The following is a 20,153-nucleotide window of genomic DNA, read 5'->3' as shown; positions in this document are numbered from 1 at the left end:
AAGAACGTTATTTTGTGTGAATTCCTTGCCAGTGTTTGCGAGACTCTTGATGGTTTATACTGAAGTTCTCAGTGTACTAATGCAAAGCTTACCTTTGACGATATTGAATGTGATATATCTATAGAGAAGAACTTCCTTGCCTTACGTAAGGATAGTAAACTTATTTAAATTATGTAGACAAATCAAAGTGGCATTGCTTAACCTTCTAGCCGGTGTAAAAACCAGGTTAAACAGCAAAGATGCAAAACTTAGGTCACTTTGAAAATTTAAACCAAAGTTCCTTATAGAAATAGGCAATTGTGGATTTCAAAACTGGTCATTCCCTGTTTATATGTAAGAAGTTCAGAGCTGAGATAAGGAAATATTTTCAACGTGCAGATTTTAATTGGTGCTGTTTGAAATCACCGTCCGCACCAAAGTCAGACTGAACTGCTAAGAGCACATACCAAACCCTATCTTATTGTTGAAAGCATAAGGTTTTATTTTTATATATTAGAATGTTATCACTATTACATAACATACTCAGGATAAAGAACTTTGCTCAGGGAATATACCATGTGATGTTGTGTTTTCTTTACAGAATAGTCTGCAGACCTGCTTACTCAGAACAAACCAAATAGTCTTAGACCTTTTTATCTCTATATAAGTATTATGTACTGATATTAGTAACTACCTCTGAGTTGACATAGACCTACATTTCTGATAATCAGATCTCAGCATTTTGTATTTTAAGTTCCTGTGAAATGATAAAGTGGTATTCTGTACTGGTTGCTTATGTGAGCATTTGCGTCTTTACATTCACAGGGTCTGAGTTTTCAGAGATGCTGGGCAACCGCAGCTCCCGCTGGCTTCCAGTCGGAGTTACTGGTGCTTAGCTTTTCTAGGAGGGGAGGGATGGGGGACGGGGGGTGGAGGGGGAAGAATAAAAACACAAAAGCATCAAGTCCACTTTGTTTACATAGGTAACAATAAAATTATTATTCTGTTTACAGCAAAATGCTACCTCATATTTACTGCATAAACACACCTTTGTGCTGCTCTAGCCTTAAAGGTGGCTGTTGATCTATGGTACATACTTTTTATCTGTACTAAATATGTAACTGATAGTTCACCACTGCATACATTATGGCAAATACTTGTTTAAGATGAAGCATCCATTTGAAATTATGAGACGTTTCCAGACATTTCTTTGAAAGTTTTTATTTTGCTGTCTAAAGGATTATGGGCACTGTTCACGAAAATAAATACATCCTCCAGAAGAGACAAAAATGTACATGCCTAAGAAAGTTAAACGTATAGCAGCACGAGCTGCGGCAGGTAACTACTTAGCACTGGGCTGCAGCAGAAAAAAAATAATCCAGTTATGCTTCTTCAATAGGCTGCTCCAAATAAGCAAAGAGCCCTTCAAAGAAAGAGGCACAGAGTGAGTTTAGGATTCTTCCTTCATGTCTAAGGACAAAATTAATATTCTGCAGCATTGGCTCAGCCTAGATTTCCCCTATTCACCAGCCTGGCCTTGCCAGAATGCTTCACAATAAAACTCGTTTGAGTAGAAATAGTTCAAATACCTGCTCGGAGAGATGTATTTTTCTTCTAACAATACTGGAGATAAGGTCAAACCTGGAACAAGAACCTCTCTCCTTCTCATTGCCCTCGCCAGAATACTCGATTTGATTTGATCATAAGGGACATTGTGAGGGTTTTTTTTACTCTCCCCCAAGGAGAGCTCATGGTATATTTACATGCCACAAAAGTTAGGCCATGAGGAAGACTTGTATTTGGAGGCAGAGCCAAATAACTTTTTGCTGCAGTTGATGGTAAATCTGGCGTTGTAATACCGTTTGCAATATTTTGCTTCTAGCCAGCTTTCAGGGAGTGCCAAACACCACATTTGGATCCTACCTCTTCCCTTTGTAGGGCACCTCTTGCAGCCCAGTTTTACTTTGCACCAGTGTTATCCTGGAGTTCCTGCTTAGTCACACTTAGTTTTGTGAATAGAGCCCCATAAAAAGTGTTTATAGATCTTGTAACATTCTTTGTAAGAAGAATTATAAAAGAACATGGGAAATCTCATCGAGTCTTAAATTTAATTTAATTAATTTATCTGTAAGAAATGTTTATCATAAAAAAATATATATGTATTCCCCTGTGCTAGATATAAAAGTAATTGGGAAGATATGTACATGTGCAGATGCACTGATTTTAATTTTCTAGAAGTCTTAATGAGATTTGAGTATTGTTTTAGAAACAAGCAGAGCCTTGTTAAATGCATCGATCTTATTTTGCTTAGTGTATCAACAGCCTCTTCTTTAAGATCCGTTGGTTTTGTTACCCCTGTTACAACTGTTGACTGATAACAAGAGGTTGATCTATGAACACACGCTTCTTTTTTTGTAATAAACCGGGGCTGTATATTAGCAGCTTTGGGAATGTTTTTATGAGAATGTTGAAAAGTACCAAGGTATTTGCTACCATTGTCATTGAACCAAATGTAAGAGCAACCATCTTTACAAAGGGTAATGGTTTTGACTACCTCTTGGATTACTAAGTTAAGCAACAACTGGCTGACAAACATCACCAGACTGGCTTAAACTAGTATGTGTTGCTTGTGGTAATAATAACAATAACCATACTAGAGACCAAAGTGAACACTGATTTCTATATGTCTTTAATACTGTGTCTTATCTAGTGTTTTTAAATTATCTTCTGTAGTATAGATTACCTCATTGTCCATTTTGACTTGTATGTTGTTTACAAGGTGAAATAAAAGAAAAATCACTTGAATTTTATGTTTTAAGGAGAAAACAGTGAGTTGAAGTTTTGAAGGTCATTTCACCTGTTTACTGTCTTGAGGGACTAAAGCACTGATTGCCTTTCTACATATCATGTATTTTATATTCTCATTTCATGCCTAATGTCTTTTTTTCCTGTCAGTCATGGATATTGTGAGGTTTAAAAGAATTACTTGATTAAAATAAAACATATAACGTTGGCATTTACAGTGGGCCTTTGAGATTTTCTTTATTTGCGTGATAAAAAAGCACCGTACAGGCACTGGGCCGACTTTTCATACGCACCTCTGTGCACTTAGTTTTAGGCTATTATCTTCAGAAAATATAATTTTAGTTATAGAAGCTGTTGTTGGGAGGAGGGAGAAATAAATAATTAATGCGTACCTGGATCATTCCAGCAATGCTGCTGAAATTGCACCCCAAACCCTATTCAGCTATCGAAATTAAACGGCAAGATTACAGCTTTTGGTACTTGCTCTCTGTGAGAATACACTGGTCATTAAAGTTATCAGACATTAAGATTATACTCGGGGATGAAAAGCTTTTGGTATTTAAATCTCATCCCGTCTTTATTACTTCTTCCATAATCTGGAAACTGCAAGCTTGTACGTATCTATTGCATGCTACTTTAAAATTATTTGAAAAGTTGTTTCTTTTTTTAGAAATGAAAGTGCTGTCATTTACCATCACCTGGAAATTCCGTCTCTAAATTACATAAAGTGTATTAGTGAAGTGGATAGCATTAGCTCATGAATCTGTATTACAGTATTTGAGGGCTTGTATACGCTGGCTCCGGTGCCTCTGTTTCTATACAAGGCGCTACCTACAGGTTACTAGCAAAATTTAACAATCGCTATGAGGCACAAAAGGGGTTGTGTTTTTTTCTATTTGTACAAACACCTGCGTGAAGGGTTACCGTCTACTCACTCCATTGTCTACTCTTCTAATCACGTAAAACTTCATTCACTTCCCCCCCACACCCCCTGCCCCTCTAATTCATGGCCTCAGAAAAGAGTGAGCTATTAACCTGTGTCCCAAACATGTGTCCCATCACATCCAGTCCTGTCCCCACTCCAGCCTGTCGCCAAATGGTTTCATCGCTTTGTGGAAAGGGGAAGAGGTGACGCTGAATCCCCTTGGCTAAGATCACCCACGTGTCCCACTTCTTGTGTCCGTCACCAGGAGCAAGGCTTTCTTTAAAACATCTTACAAGTGTGTTCCTTGAAGGACACAGTTCACACCAGGTTGTTACATGTGCTCCTTGCCTGCCTGACCCCAGTGTTTTGGGGAATGGGAGGGCACACCTTGGGCATGCCACCATCTAACTTCCACACCATCCCGCAAGATGACACAGGCAGGACCAAGGCACCTCAGGGAGCTGTGAGCAGCTCTGGATGTGCTCAGATGTAAGAAACCCTTGGAACAAGTGAAATGGAGGAACCTCCCCTCCAGCAGTGCCTAATAGTGGCTGAAACCGAAGCCTCTGGGAGAGCAGCAACACCTAATTCTTCCCACCTAGTGTTTGGTAGGTGCATGCCTTCCTCCCAGAGTGTCTGGAGGTCAGTGGTCTTCATCCTTTCAGCAGTTCCCCCAGACAGTTAAGAACTGTTCTCTTCATGTTAAAGTCTTGCGCACTCGGCAAAGACAGATCATCAGGAGTACCAAATCCACTGCTGCAAGCCAAGCTCCCCCTTCCTAACCATGCAGAGAAGCATTAACAGCCACGTGGCTCTTGGCACGTTGATTGATGGCAATGAGAAGTTCTTGGGTTGAAGCTTCTGAATTAGGCAAAAAAAGTAGCATCAAAATCACAGCAGCCCTTTGAAATAGTTATAGAAGCAGCATGGTCATTTGCTTCCCTGTTCTGTAGGTCTTAGGATGTGTGCTTCAAAGCTATTTTCAGCCTTTCTGTAACCTTAAGTGCCAAAACAAATTTAGCCTTTTTTGAAATAGTTGTATTTTTTCCTGCAGTCTCCCGGGACCAGGAGCTATTTACACAAGCCAGTCATTTCAAAATTACTCTTTAAGTCATGGAAGGCTCCATACCTAGCTCCTCCCCTCCACACGAGGCATCGTTTCCCCGATAATAAAAATATCCCAGACGCAAATAATTTTATGTACTTTCAAGTTGCTTACATACCTAATGCTCTCCTTTCCTGTACCCTTGTGCAGGAAGAAACCCTGTAGCGGAGAGGAGGGCGTTCATTCTGTGGATGCCCTGCTCCTGCTTATTAGTATCATCTAGGTGATGCCCTAATTAATTAATTTAAAGACCTTTCAGGAAAGCGTGCTGCTGTGCCCAGTGGCATCTGCTGCCTGTGATGCTGTTGACCTCCAGGATGACCAGCCCCCTCGAGAGCAGGTTACTCCGCACCCGTTGCCCACTGTACGACTGCAGAGTAGTTGCCATCGAGCCCTGGGCACATTTTCAGGCCGCTGCTGCTCAGTTCACTTGCAGCTGGTCGCTTTTTATTCCTTGGCTGTTCAATATTTGGCCCCTGGTGTTAATTGCTACGCAGCACTTAGCCTAAATATTCCGGGCTGGAGCAGCCAAACAGTTCATAAACCAATACAGATGAGCTGGGGGTCATTACTCCTATTTTACCAGCCAGGAGAAGGTGATCTAGGCAGAAAGAGTAACGAGCTTAGGTATGCATCCATGCTTACAACCCTTTGGTTTTTTCCCAAATAATCCAAAATTCAAGGCCAGAAAGTATCAGTAGTTTATCTGGTTTGCCCTGCCGCGTGACACAGGCTACTAAATTCAGGGCAGTTACTATTATATTGAATTTTAGTACACAGCTTTAACTGGAGCCTTGTTTGCTTGGTTGCTTTAAATATATTTTTCCGGTTGGGCTTCTGCTCAGGCCTGAATGCTCTTAAGAAAAAAAAAAAAAAAAAAAAAAAAAAGGTGCTCTGCTCCATGACAGCTTGTTTTAATCACCTCCTGCTAAAAAGTGGTGCCTCGTTTCCAGTTCCTCTGGCCTCAACTTCCAGCTCTTTGCCTTTGACCACTACAGTAAAAAGTCACTTTGTGCACCAGTAAGAAAATGCAAGCCCCCTTTATTTTTTCTTTTTAAAAATGATAGACAAAGCCCAATATCTTTTTTATGAGGAGTTGCCTCCTTTTTTATCATTGTTTTGAGAAACTTGCTATTATCCTCCTCCAGAGTCCTTCAACTTTGATGCTAGAATAGCGTATCCAGCTCTGGCTTCAAAATGAGCCTTCTGTCTTTAGTCAGGCTGACTACGGTTTAAGGCTGCGTTACCCAGAACAGACATGAGCCAAACAATGTAGTCATAGAATGACAGAATGGTTCGGGTTGGAAGGGACATTAAAGATCATGTCATCCAGCCCCCCTGCCATGGGCAGGGACACCTCCCACTAGACCAGGCTGCTCAAAGCCCCATCCAGCCTGGCCTTGAACACTTCCAGGGATGGGGCATCCACAGCTTCCCTGGGCAACCTGTTCCAGTGTCTCACCACCCTCACAGGAAAGAATTTCTTCCTGATATCTAATCTAAATCTCCCCTCTTTCAGTTTAAAACCGTTACCCCTCATCCTATCCCTCCACTCCCTGATAAAGAGTCCCTCCCCATCTTTCCTGTAGGCCCCCTTTAGGTACTGGTCCTGCTAGCCATGGTGATATGGCATTTACTGGGCCGCTGCTGGAAGTTGACCACTGAAGGAGAAAAGGCAAAAAAGCCTGGGCCAGAAGTACGTGGACGTTTCCATTAGTGAAGATAATCAGAACCAGCAAAACAATCCCACAACCAAGGCACGGAGTTGGACTGTGATTTCTTTTCTTTGATGTCTTCAAGACTAAATGTCTAGAGGTGGTTTGTATCTGTGAAAGAACTGATGGACTCATCTTGGCCATTGATTGCTGGGTGAGCCTGTTACCGGCAGTACTGCCACGAAAGTCAGGTTTTTCAGTCATCCTGGGTTACTACCCAGATGGCAGGTTGTTGCCATGCCACACTCTTGGTCTTCAATATTCTAGAAAACTAGTTCTTTTGTCTTCTTTCCCTTTTGGAAATGTGCTGAATTATCATGCCCTACGTTCTTAAAAGCAATTAGCTAACACCCCTACACACACCAAAACCAAACCAAACCAAATAAATTAAATAAAAGAAAAAAAAAACAAAAACAAACCACACCGTAGTTGGAGCATTCAAAACATTTGAGGCAATCGGACTAAATAGATATTTTGGGAAATAGTGGCTGAAAGTTAAACTTAAAATAAGTTAAATTTGGAAGTAATTTGGAAGCTGCGCCTATGAAAGAAAGCAGAAATGCCCCTTCTTCCCCAAGGCAGCACAGCAAAGGCCGGGGCTCGAAGCGCAGCAAGTTCCTTTCCATCCGGCCCCCGTTTTCTTTCATCTCTCCTTGACCTGCGCTGACAGCTGTGACAAAAAGTCACAGTCAAGCCTGCTGAACCGTAACTTCCGTGGAGTTTCAAGGCTGAGAGTTTCTGAAAAGCAGTTGTCTGGCAGAAAGCTGGGCAGGGAGGAGCCGAGGCTCCCCTCACAGAGACCCTCTGCTTGGCGGCCGCGGCGCGGGAGGGTAAAGGGGGCAGGTACAAGTGCCACCCCGTCCTTCCCCAAGCCCCAGGATCTGTTTCTGTGTTAGCGAAAGCCAAGAACTGCAAGGAATGGGCATATGGTTCCAGCACGACGTGATTAAAAAAAAAAAAAGAAAAAAAGAGGGTAAAAAAGGTCCCTTCTGACCAAAGAATCTGGAAAAACTGGGATTGCTGTCAGCTCCTGGAGCTTAGGGAGAGCCTCTGAGGGGTTTCGAGGAGCAGCAGTAGGCTCAGCACCCTTCCACCCGCTGTGGTAAAGCTCCATTTCCACACCAGAGACCGCAGTTGCTTTTTCCAACGGCTCCTGAGGAGGAGATGGCCCTGAATTGGCCCCTTTGCTAAAAGCTGCAGCCTTGTTCCCCTGAAGTCACCGAGCCATAGTTGTGCTCTCAGCCGTTCTCAGCCAACACCGGAGAGTGCCATTAGCCATACTGGCATATCTGGAAGTGATTTAGCACACACACTCACATGCCAAAGAGGCCAACGTGTGTCAGGAGGAGCATTTAGACCGTCTCCCTGAGGCGTTCCACCCTGGGCTCCTGAAACCCCTGGAGAGGACAGTGAGGTTGTGGGGTATTTTATTTTTTTATTTTACTAGCATTTGTCAGCATTGCCCTGTTGGATGAAACAGCAAAAAAAAAGAGCCCTGAAATGAGTCACAAATTTGAAGAAGAATTTGTCAAGCAATTAAGAAAATTGCATACAGATGTTAAAGCAAGCTACTAACTGCATTAGAAGCATTAGGTACATCGTTACCAGACAAATCTCACTGTTATTACGGAGCGAGTCACCTCACTGTTCTGAGTGATGACAAGACATAGGCACTTAGGGCTGAAAATGTTTTTCCCCGCTGGGGCCAGCCCTATGGATTCAGGCCAGCCCCATGCCAGGCAGCAGGGCCTACAGAGCAGAACACGTCCTGCTATTTCTGTCAACAGCTCAGCTGGAGGACGACCCCTCCCTTGTACCACACGTGCGATTTCCTTCCCTGTATTCAGTTTAACTGTTTCCCTGGGTGCTGGAATGCTTTTCACATCGCGCCTGCCCTGGAGCACGTGCTGTAGCTGTTCCCCAGAGCACTTTGTGTGGCTAGGTTTTATTTTACACATTTGATGCCTACGTACATGTTGGACCCGTACCACAAGTACACGCACTGCCGCAGTGAAGGACACGTGTCCCCTCTGTGCTGTATTTGCAGACCATTAATAGAGTGGCTCCCAACCCAGGGAACATCATCGCCCGGACTTTCTCCTGCAGTGCTGTGCAATTACTACCTACAAGGACAGGAGGGTGCCTATAGCTGAACTCAGACCAGAGTAACCCCCCTTGGCACAAAGAAGAGACCCCCTCATCCCCTGTGTGAAGCTCTGCTGTGGTCATGAGGGCGTCATACCCACAAAACTCTCCCTTCTTTCCCAGTGGAGCCACCAGCATCTCTTCCTGCCTTCAGGCTCTGGTGAGAACATCTAAGACAAGAGCAACTCAAAGATGCATCTTTGGTAAGAGCAGCTGAGTCAGAGTCCTGTTTGGGGCTACGGGGCAGCTGAAGAGCAGCTTAAAACCTATGAGCTTTTACCACCAAAGCAGCAAGTGGGTTCTGTGCACCATCTGCTTTTCTTTCAAAAGTTTCCCCAACACGTGGGGCTTCCAAATGGATGAGCACAGCATCACGTGCCGCCTGGTGCTTTAACATCAATAACTGATCCCTGCCCAAAGTCAAGAGACGCTAAGAACATCGGCACCTTGAGCCGATACTACTAAGTGACAGCCACCTCTGCAGAACACCCTCTGGGTGCTGCATCAGAGCTCACCACTATTCCAGCTGGATAGAGGCCGTGCATTGCAAAGAGGAAGGTAAAAACCTGTTCCTAGAAACCTCCACTGATCCACAGATCCTCCCGCAGATCCCAGAAAGCAGCAAGGGAGGGGGGGTGAAATTCCAGTTCCCACCTCCAGCTGGTAGACCAGACAGCAGCATCTCTGCAGGTAATGACATAAAACCTCCTGTATTTTATTTACACTCAATTTCCCGCTGTTTCTTCAGCTTGACAAGGTGTCAAAGCTGGGCCTAAGGTTCTTCCCAACAAATCTGTAAGATAAACATTTTCCAAGCACTCGGGCAACCGATATTTTTTGGAGCTGGGAATGACAATGGGTTGATCTATCTCTGAGGCTTAAACTGATGTTTTTCTCTACCAGCCCAAGAAGTTCCTCAAATCAGAGGCATTGACAGTGCTTTCCACAGAGCAGGGACTAGGACTGATTTCCAGGTGAAATTTTACAGCAAAAAAAGCCTGCCTGCTCTTTTTACATGGGTACACGGATGAGAGGAGCTACAGCTAGACAGGGGGACACAACACGTACAGGGAAGGTAATGGAAGAAAATACACTGATGAGCACAGATCTTGAGCCCCTAAGCAATGCAAGGTATTTATTACCTTGCAGCTAAGAGCCACAAGCAGTTACCAGAAAAACCTTGTCCCCTCTGAGAGTCACGCAGGGACATGCTATACTTGCTCAAAATAAAAACAACATCATCCATCTTCTGGAATGCTACCACCACAAAGTGTAAGACAGAAGTGAAGTGACAGGATACAAGAAGAAAGGGCTGGTGGGAGAATAAAGAAGGTCAAGAGTCCCTTTCAGTTGGTTTCCTCTGGCTGCAGAGAGATGCCAGCAAGTCCAGAGGGCCACGGGGCTCCTCCACCCAAAGCCCCCACCAGATCTTCCCAGGTCTGTGCCGGCACCACCAGGATCCACCCGCACTCATCACCCGGTGCCTCTTAAGTGTCCGTCTAACCTATTCCAGAGGGGCTTCTGAGCCTGGTTTTGTCCCTGCTGAGACAAAGGGGGAAGGATTTGGGTCACTGTGAGCTTTTGTCAGAAAGGTTCCCTAAATTAGCTCCTCTGTTCGAAATAAAAGGAAGAAAGAGGTCCATCTTTATTTTCCCCATTCACCCACCGTAATTACTCCGTCTCATCCCCGTCTGCTATTCACTGGCTCTCAGCAAGGCCCCAGCAGCCAGGTCACAGGTCAGTGCTGAGGACGAGCCTCTGCTTCCTTGAAAAGGATTGAAACATCTTAAGTGCAGCTTCCAGAAAGCGCCCATCCTTTCTGTAGAAGCAGGCTTGGTGAACCGCACGGCAGTGACGCAGCGAGGAGACCAGGGGCCTGGAAATCACTGCCCCTGTACTTCATTCTCTGGACATCACTTGGTTTGTTCAGAGTCTCAGGACAGTTAATGTACCCCAAATCCCTTTATTGTGCACTGCTTTATTCCTCCAGATTATATAGCAAGGTATTTGCCTTGCAAATTTTCAGATCTGCTCATCTGACTCCTCTGTATCTTCAACTATTTTTAATTCGATGCATAATTTTGCTTTTGTTCTCATTAATGGTCACCAGGCAGTTGTCCTTTTCCTCTGGGGCCTGGGAGAAGGTTTTACCTGTACATTTCCTATTACAGCTAGTGCTGGACATGCGTACAGAGGTCTAACAGCTCCTCTAACTTTTTACGATACGTGTTTTTCTATTTTAGAGTCTGTTACACAGAAAGGGTTTCCTGAAACAACTAACTTATACAACTATAAAAATACTTGGTTTTGAATTCCTATCTATTAGTAGCTGCACGAGAAGCCATGTCCCCACATTACACTCAGCCAGCCAACAGGAACGTGGTTTAGTATTCCTGCATTGAGTCATCACCTTCTGGTTTGGATACCAGCTGTGAAGGACCAGGAAAAGCAGACTATCCACAGAGAGTGTTTGTAACAGACTTTTGGCAGTAGCCAGTGAGTTTGGACACATCAAAACCAGGCTACCAAACGGTCCACAAATAACAGAGGCGACACCTGAATCAACAGCGGAGAGTTACTAACCCAACTGTTGTTGGGATGCGAGAAACTATGGGTAACGTGAGGTTATCCCCGTGCCTGAGACGGGGGCCCTGGCAGAGAGAGGTGCCAATGTCACGGCTGCTCATCACCACCTCCAGGGAAGGAGCCTCCTCTCCTTGCACCGGCGGTGGACCGGTGTCACAGTGAGTGCTTCTGCAAACCAAAAGCAGAACAGACTTACCAAACTTCTAAGCCACCTCTGCTTTTCGAACACCCACCTTAATCCCTTCCTCAACACATCGGCTGCCCCCGTCGGGACACGGCGACGCAGGCAGGGCACGCTCTGCCTTCCCTCTGCCAGCAGCAGGAGCGCTCAGCTCTGAAAGTGGCAGCTGTAACCCTAAGCCTCACAGAGCTGGTCCAACTGCTGGTAGCAGCTAATTTTTCCCTTGGTGTCCTCACCTCTGCTGCCACCACCCTCACTATTTTCAAGCATCAGCTTTCACGCCTGCTGATTAATTTTTGGAGCCCCAGGAGCTGGTCTGCAGAGGTGCCGGGTGTCCAGAGCAGCACTTGGAGCTGCTGGGCATCCCTGGGACTACTGCCTGCAGGACGGGCACCATGCAACGTTGCTGTGTTCACAGGTGTTTACAGGTAATGGAGTTAGAAGCCCCCACTTGAAGTTATCTCACACAGATCATCAGAAAAACTGCCTTGCATGCACACAAATAGATACGGGGGGAATCTCAGCTGACCAAAAGAAAAACAGCAGTGTGGATTTCCGAGTATAACGTATTGCCCTTCAGCTGTAAGGCTTGAGCCAGAATTCACAGAAGCACAGAAAGCTCCTGGCAGTGTTACTGGACAGCACAGATAAGGCCATATGAGAAAAGGATGATTTTGAACTATACGTGAAGGAAGCATTCAGAAATACCTGGGTGTATTCATGTCCGATGGGGGGTGGGGGGCGGTGTCCCATTAAAAAAAAAATAAAAATAATTAAATAGGCAAAAAAAACAGTGACGTGATTCTTGCTTGGACAGGAACAGGCTCCAGTCCTAACAGGAGGCTATCTGCTTGAAGGAGATATTTTTTATTCATGGTTTAAGCTCAAAGCAAGAGGAGAACATCACACTATCCAACCCCTGGCACACACTTACCTCATTCAGGATTTTGTGAGGCTCTGTTAAATTTATTCTACATAAAAGCTGTTTGCTGCCCTGTGCAGAGATGTTTATTTCAGAGGTGTGCCTCTAGATACACATCTAGACCCACCTCGCAGGATCCCGTGAGTGCGGGATGCCCACAGACATTATGCAGCCCATTCAAAAGAAATCTGAGGACACATCACTGCAGGGTCACTGTTATGAACATTATTAACGCAGGTCAGCAGCCCCTACACGTACGTGTTTCTTACATGAGGAATTGTCCCCACAAAGAAGCACAACCCCCTGTATCCAATGGATGTTCCTGGGAAAGTACAAAGACTCATAACTCTTAGCTCAATTAGAAGAAATGGGACCATGGAGGTTATATCATGCAAAATAACACCCCATCTATGATTTCGAATAACCCCTTCTCAGACTGTGAGCCGAACTTAGGATTCCCAGGGGCCCAAGTCCATTTTTGTCTGCCAGCACCGGCAGGATGATTCCCCTCCTTCCCCTGCTCAGCTTGCTCCTGCCAGCCAGGAGGAACTTGCGTCGGACACCCTGAAACCCCCGCGGCTGTTCTCAGTGACGGCTGAGACAAGCAAAGCCCAGCTGCCTGAAGGCAGAGCTCCGCGAACAGGCGGAGGGGTTGCGCGCGTGTGTAAGCAGCTTTTCCAGCTACACCACATTTCTCCGGTGCCAGACCAAGTGCCCGGCCACCGCTCTCAGCCCTGGGCTCGCCGAGGCACCACAGAGTCACAACTGAAGTCCCCGTAGGATGAGCTCTTATTTTGCACTCCCACAGTTTACCTACACGCCAACACAAGCGTTGTACTATTTTTCTCTTCTTTCCGCAGTGCTGGCAGCCTTATCTCTGCTGGAAATCAGCAATAGATGAAAGAGGAAGATTGGTGTTTTCCCTCATGTTTTCATGCAATTACTCATATTACAAACCCCATCTATTTTTTGTATCATTCTTCCAGATAGCTCCTCTCCTGAACCATGTCCAGATGATAGGTCTTCTCCACTCCAGCTGAAGTTCAGGGGTTTGCATTCAGCAGTGAAAATGCCCTAATGGGGCTGAGTCCCCCCTGTGATAGTTACACCAGTGACCTTCCTCCTCTGAAAGGGAATCTAAAGCCCTGCTCGTGGCTCCAGCCCTGTTCAATGCTCTCAGCGTCAACGGGGGGATGGAAAGTGCCCTCAGATGGCATGAAGCTAAAAGGGATGACTGCAGGCCCTTTCGAGTACAGGGTTAGAGGAAGAACATACACATTTAGCAGGGTGGATTTCAATAGTGCCAAGCAGGCTGCAGTACTTTTCAGAGGACAAAACATATCCGTGAAATATTTGGCAGCAGTGGAAGAAAGAAAAAAAAAAAAAAAAAAAAAGGAAAATTGTGATGGGCCAGCTACTGGATGTGTATCAACAACACATAATTTTTGCTGAAAGAAGTTTGTTTGAGGAGATACACATCGAAACATCATATAAGCAAACATCTGAGGGAATTCGCTCTGTTCTAGCATCAGTGCCAAGGACCCAGCTGGAGCAGCTTTTCTTGTTGAAGGTACCACACCATAAGGTGATAGCTTCTGGTATAAGCACTAAATGCAAAAAAAAGTGCCAGCTCTTCCAGTAGGCTGGAAGAAGCAGATGTTGATGTCTCTCCTTTTACGGGGAAGGCTGGCTCAAAGGGACTAACAAACAGTTGTTCTCGAAGCCCAAAGGAGAGGGGAAAAAAAAAAAAAACCAACACTAACCCCAGTTTCCTTCTGCAGCAGTTTTAAGCAGGTCAGCAGTAGGCAAGTACAAAACACCCACCTATCCTACCTTGCGAGGTGGCGATCCCCAGGTCGGGCCAGACAAGCCCTGGAGAAATGGGTTCATCTTTCCTTCCCCTGCCCCATTCCGAAGGGGCAAGGGACACTGGGGAAAAGGCAGAGTAGGATCTTGAACGCCTTAGGACTGCCACAACATTACCTGCCAAAATTAATCTGCTGCACAATGGACTAAAATCATAACAAGGCAGGCTTTGATGAGAAATATGCCATTTACCCAGCCATGAGAGCACCACTCACACTGCAAGAGCCATAATGCAGATGCCAAAAATTCCTTTGATAACAGCTCAGTAATGCTTTTGTCTTCATAGTACAAGCCAGAACTGGGCTTGAATATTAGGGCATTAAGGTTAATATACATGGTATCCAGTCAACAGAGCCGGTAAGGAAAACAAAAAGATGGTAAGAAAGCCCATAAGAGGGTTTGATTTTCAAAACTGAAGTTTAGAATTGGCAAGTGCCAGATGACAGCGAAAGTTGTCCAGAAACACATCCCTCTACGGAAAAGAAAAATCATTTTTTCCCCACTCCAGAAGCCATTAAAATATTCCACGTACTGTTTACATACATCATCTCCCTTTTCAACTTGACTCCTCTGGGGATTTCCGTTACTTTCCTCAGTCAGCACTTTTTAGTACTTCTAAATGCACTGTATAGCGTGATAAATATGATGCTGGATGAAAGCAGAACTCAGATCAACCCCTTCAAGACATGAATAGCTTAGTGATCATTCTTTCCGTGACACGATTAAGTTACTCACTGCACGATTGATTTTTCCCTTGTCTTTCTTCAGTGGGCTCTATTGCCTCTAACTCAGGTGGAGAAAGCGTCTCTAAGAGGAAGAGAGGAATCAGGAAGAAACTTGGGATATTTAAGTTGCAGCTTCGCCTGTGGTACACTGTTGTAGCTGTGCGCTTCTTTAATGGGAACAGCTTTCTGGTGAAGTTGTGCAGGGAAAGCTTACAGATCTACCAATTATTAAAACAATTCTATTCATTTTACTAGTTTCTCCCAAAAGTTTATGATCATAACTATATTTATTCACCCCAGCCTAGAGAAATGTTACCTCCATCGCTTACTTTGGGCGCCACGAGACATACTCTAAGCTCATCTGGCTCATCACCAAGCCTGAAGTTTGCATGTGTTTCCACAGTCTTTGCCAAATCAATGTCTTTCCAGTTAACTGAATTTTTTTGGCTTCCCTACTGATCTAGACAGCATTTGCAAAAAGCGCGGGAGGTTTCTCCCCAGTAGAGGCTGCTGTTTGTCTGCATTCTTGTCTTCCAACCCGAGCAACTTTTAGATTTCTCCTCTGCTGAGCAAAACAGCACAAATTCCCGGGTGCTCTCATACAAAACTCGTTTCTGCTACAGCATCTGAGAGTCGATCAGACCTCAGCTGCGATCAGGCTGTCGGGCTGCACTGGAAGAAACACTTGGCTGAGAGCAATCTAGAAGCAGTTTAGGAGCCGGCTTGGCCATCACGCTGCCTCCCAGCTCCACCTTCCCTGGCCCTGACAAGGTACCTGCAGCAGAGAAGAGTTACCAGTTCAGTTCTCTCTGCTGCTTCCATTTTTAAGGTAACATTCAGAAAGCAATTGGTCTTCTTAGACGCTTATGAAGGGTGGAGTTGAGATGTAAAATTTAGCGGAGTCTCCATCCGTTAAGACAGTCAATGCAAAAATAAACCGGTTTGAGCTGAATGCAATGTAAGCAACTTGTGGGCAAACTGTAATTAGCTCCAACTGACTGATTTAAATGAATGTAACAGAAAAATTCCATGGATTCCATGGTAATATCCCATGGATACCTACACCTATGTATTCATGTGCCATTTATTACACAAACTAAATATGTTGAACCCAAACTATTATCTCTTCTGTGAGGAAAACCAAGGTTCTCAGCCCGTTAAAATAAAACGCAAAAAATAAGCCCCACTCATCTTGTTACACATTTGCTTTAAAAGGTTATTTAGGGGTCTATATTTGGCTTTTCAGCTGCGGAGGCTCAGAACCCCCGTTTCTAGGATGGGGCAGCAGAGGGAGCAGGCATTCGCCGCAGGGTGTTGAGAAGAATTCAAGTTCTCCAGCAATCACACACTACAAATACATTTTCTTGGTCTTTTACTGCCCCAGCCCTCCTCAAAAAGAGCTCATAGTACTAGGTTTATGCGATTAAAGGATGTCTGACACACACCAGGAGAGAATTTTTTTGCAAAAAAAACCCCAAAACTTTCTAACAAACTCCACTTTTTCCTATTTATATAATATGATTTCCGCTTTGACATTTTAACTTTCACATTCTGTAAGGTGTTCTACAACACGCCCTATGCATGTAAAAAACATTTTCTATTCAATACACTCTAAGTGAAATACAAGTAATCTATTAGACAGTTACTCCTCCAAATATAACGCCAACTGCTGTCAACGCAATGTGGTGAGCATGCAAAAGTCTACAAATGAGCATAATGAAGTTTCCTTCAATAACTGTCCCTACTGCCAGATTTGGTTCAAAGAAGGAAAGAGGGAAGGGAGTGGGAAAGGGACAGGTAGCCAGACAAGCCCCACAATGCTGGTGTGACCTTCATTTCTCTACAGGGTTTCCAGAAAAGCAACTCAAATTTCCCATCCTTGCCACCAAGCATCTTTTGATTTTAGAGAAAATTGTATCATTGCAATTCCTCCCTACACTTACAAAGACGAAATACCAGCTGGAGCACAGGACTAGATCCAGCCTTATTTTTAAGAAGGAAAAACCCCGGGGGGTTTGCTGCAGGGACTGTGCAGAGTGTTTGCCCTGTGCTCAGGATCACTTACCTCCCCCCAGCTCGCAGGCAACAACCAGCACAGACATACACCACAGCAGCAGCAGTCTAAGAACGTCCCACAAACACATCTTCAGTGGATTTTTCCCAAGCACAGAGGATGATGTAGCTCAACTCCAAGAAGACAGAGATCACCTCTGCCACATCCATGTGTTGATTTGCTCCTGCCGTCTCAGCTCACTCCCCTCTCCTCACACCCAGCCAAATGAATCAACCGTCTCCACCTGGGTTTTCCCCGTTGCCACTGGTCCCAGTGCCACACCCCTGCCAAGATAAAAACCCTTTTTCCCCCAGCCCAGCTCACAGTTCAGTCCTGGCTGTGCTTTGGGCACAGGTCAATGCTTGTGTGCTCCAGGAAAGGGAAATGATGGTGGAGGTGTGATAGGAAAATGTCAACAGAACAATAACGCTGTGATTTTAAACTAACGTTTAGATCTCTTTAAAGTCCTGCCTCTGAGCAGTACCAAGGGTTTCTATCTCGCTCCCCTGGAAGTGAGTACGTGCCTCGTGCATCCACACTCATCCCAAGCCCTTAGAAATCAGGATGATGCCACCTTCATATCCCCTTTAGCCAGGCGTAGGTGTGCTCCATGCCCTTTCTAAGTCTAAGCCAGCAACTCTGCCAAAAAGCAGTGTCACCTGCCAGCTCTCCTGAGTACCCCTGCATGGAGAAGTAGCCTAAGGGCCCAGATTGGGGATGTGACTAGAAAATTAAATTCGCAGACTTTTGAAAGGGATCCTCTCCTCCCTTCGCCCCTCTTTGTAGTCCTGTGACAGCTTTTGAAAAATTATATGAGGAGGAAAAGGTGGAGAGATAGATAAACACAGATCACTGTTTAGTTTTCTAAGAAGCCACCTTTCAGCAAGCAGTAGTCCTCAGAAAGTGTTCCTTGAAAGCCAAAGTAAGTATTTGCAGACACCAACAACCAAACCCTGGAAATCTTTAGCCAAGAAAAGTTTTTCTAGAAAATGCTTTTCATAAAGATTTTTCTTGGAAAACTTTTCATAAAAACATTACTCATGAAACCAAGCTGGAAAAGGAGTACAGAAAAAGTCTGGCTAAATGGTGAAAACAGGTGAAAATGAGGAAAGGAATGAGATTATAGGAAAATCAATGAAAAAAGGGCTCTGAAAAGAGCCTGGCTCCATCTTTGTTATTCTCTTCCATTGGGTATTCGTACATATTGATAAGTTCCCCTTGAACCTTTTCTTTTCCAGGCTGAACAGTCCCAGCTCTCTCGGCTTCTCCTTGTAGGACAGATACCCCAGTACCTTCATCTTCTTTGTGTCCCTTCACTGGAGTTGGTCTGATATGTCCATGTCTCTGTTGTACTGGGGAGTCCAGAACCGGATCCAGCACTCCACATGTCTCACCAGCACTGAGTAGAGGATAAGTATCACCCCCACCTTGATCTGCTGGCAATGCTCGTCCTAAAGCAGCCCAGGATACTGTTGTCCCTGTACAGCACAGGCACGTTGCTGGCTTATGTACAACTTGGTGTCCAGCAAGACATCCAGGTTCTTTTCTGCAAAGCTGTTTTCCAGCTGGTGACCCCCCCAGTCCAGGTGTAGGACTTTGCACTTCACTTTGTGGAGCTTAGGAGATCCCTGTAGGAACTTTTCTCCAGCCTGTGCAGGTCTCCCTGAACCACAGCACAATCATCTAATCTGTCAGCTACTCTTCACAATTTTGTATTGTCTGAAGGGTTGTTGAGGGTACACATTGTCCCATCATCCAGGTAATTAATGAAGATGTTAAACAATATCAACTATGGCATTGACTCTAGGGGTACTCTGCTAGTCACTGGCCACCATCACAACCCTTCTGAGCCTGACAGTTCAGACAGTTTTCAGTCCAACACTGTCTGCTTATGTAGCCCGTATTTCATCAATTTGTTTGTGATGATGTTATGGCAGACAGGGTTGACAGTCTTGCTAAAATCAAGATAAAAAACATCCACTGCTCTCCCCTCATCCACCAAGCCAGTCCACCGTAGGCCATGAGGTTGGTCAAGAAGGATTTCCTTTTCATAAATCCATATCAATCACTCCCAACCACATTCTTGGCCTTGATGTTTGGAAATTGTTTCTAGGATTATTCACTCCATCCCCTTCCCAGGAATTAAGATGAGGCTGATGAGCCTAGAGTTCCCCAGGTCCTCCTTCTTGCAGGTAGGACTGACATTTGCTTTCTTCCAGTCCTCTGGAACCTGTTCTCAGCAGGTTGAGGGAGGTGATCCTTCAGCACTGGTGAGCCAGGTCTGGGCTCCTCAGTACAAGAGAGACATGGGACCTGTCTACCTTGTGAGACACTCCACAATGTCCTAGATCTGAGCCCCCAGCAAGCAGGTCAGGTTGGCAGCTGAGGGTCTGCTAGAACGAGAAACCCACGTTCTCAAACTATAGGGACTTGTTTGTGTGGCAAGCATAAAGTGGGGAAAAAAAAAAAAAAGAAGGAAAAAAAAGAAAAAGAAAGAAAAAAAAGAAAAAGAAAGAAAAAAAAGAAAGAAAAAAAAAGGAGGGTTTGTTTGTGTTTACCAACACCTGCATTAGGGCTCATTCTCACCCTTTTGCCATTTACATGAACCTCTGCAGTACATGAAGCTTCCCAGACTGAGCAACTGCAATCAGATAGCTGCCCAGGGTTTCTTTTACTTCTATCTAGACAAACCTGTCATCTTAAGTCACCTCCACGCAAATGGAATAAGAAGAGGAATGTGTTTTCCTTGTGTTAGAGCATTTTATATACTATCAGTTTCGCTTCTTCCCTTCACCATAAGCCATTTTGCCTGCTGCCGTGTGTTTTACATCATTTGGAGAGAAGCCAAGTACATGGAACAATAAAAAAACCCCCACAATGTAAAACTCCAGAGGGTGGTGTGATCAGGAAAATTATTGTTAAAAAAATTGAAGGAGAGCTTGCTTTCTTCAGCATTTAAAAGTGTAGAAGATTCACGTTGCTTCACAGTATTTTGGCAGACAATGTCTATACTGCTATTAAATTCCTTAGCTTTCTGGAACAGAATAGAGCACTGAGCAGCACCAAGAGCACAACGGCATCGATGCAGTCACATACAAGTGGATGCGTGTCAAGAGGCATTGCTTTTGATCTGTTCTTTGCTACAA

This window comes from Larus michahellis, chromosome 3 (assembly GCF_964199755.1).
Source record: "Larus michahellis chromosome 3, bLarMic1.1, whole genome shotgun sequence".
Classification (NCBI taxonomy): Eukaryota; Metazoa; Chordata; class Aves; order Charadriiformes; family Laridae; genus Larus; species Larus michahellis.
This window is presented reverse-complemented; position numbering follows the sequence as displayed.